Source organism: Capsicum annuum, chromosome 10 (assembly GCF_002878395.1).
Source record: "Capsicum annuum cultivar UCD-10X-F1 chromosome 10, UCD10Xv1.1, whole genome shotgun sequence".
Lineage (NCBI taxonomy): Eukaryota > Viridiplantae > Streptophyta > Magnoliopsida > Solanales > Solanaceae > Capsicum > Capsicum annuum.
The window spans coordinates 100,284,207-100,285,128 of record NC_061120.1 but is presented as its reverse complement, the minus strand read 5'-3'; the positions used below and the strand labels follow the sequence as shown (position 1 = coordinate 100,285,128).

At 40.5% G+C, this 922-nt stretch overlaps 1 non-coding gene across 1 annotated transcript; it reads left to right on the top strand.

The window, feature by feature from the left end:
• The first annotated feature begins 307 nt into the window (after positions 1 to 307).
• On the top strand, positions 308 to 387 carry TRNAL-UAG. The gene is given in 2 exon segments: positions 308 to 345; positions 352 to 387. It is a non-coding gene; the product is annotated as a tRNA-Leu (tRNA).
• Positions 388 to 922: the final 535 nt, after the last annotated feature.

Sequence of the window (922 nt, the reverse complement as noted above, 5' to 3'; positions counted from 1 at the left end):
TCCATAAGATCTACTTTTCATAGTCTCATCACTCTATGTCCTAGACTAGTATAGATTTGGTACTTGGCTATTGTCGGGGGCTTGTCCCGATATATTATTGTTTTTAGTTTGATAGAGGTTTTGTGGATGACTGTGGACTTGGGTATTTTGGCTAGACTATTAGCATTAATGAAATGTTAGTTATTGTCTAAGTACTGTCTATTCGCCTTAGAAGCTAGAGTAGCTAAGTTGGTTAGAGCGTGTAGCTATTAACCGTAAAGTCGAAGGTTCAACCCCTTCCTCTAGCGAATTCTACTATTCTTTATCTGACAGTTTGGCCGAGTGGTCTAAGGCACTAGATTTAGGCGCTAGTTCAAAAGGGTGTGGGTTCAAATCCCACAGCTGTCATTTTAAGAGATTTTTCAAGAACATTTAAAGACTAGACATTCTCTCTCCTTCTGGCTAACCCCTTAATGTTCTTGACAAATGGTCATTTTCTAGAGACCACCGACTTCGACATCAGCGATGGAGCTAATGCGTCGGAACAGGTAAAGGATCATTCTCTCCCCAAAATTTTTCTCTCCCCTGGCTCACTCTCTACTTTGAGTCTTCTTTTCCACATTGAATCTACTATCATCGGCATATCTAGGTTTTTTACCGGCTTAACTCCAACAACAGCGTAGGGTCAGTACCGACTAGAATAAGTTAAAACAGTTAGCCTAATGACAATTGGTGACCAGATTCCAGCAACAACAAAGAAGACGCTCCAGCAATATTTTCGGCGACGCCCTACGACCTCTTTGCAATAGCTCTATTTTGGCAACCCTTTTTGGAACTCAACACTGTCATAACCAGCAAAAGCAGTAATCCGGTGACATCTGAACCTATTTATCTAGTTACACCTTACATTTTTAGTTCCCGTGTATTGTGTTGTTTTAATATT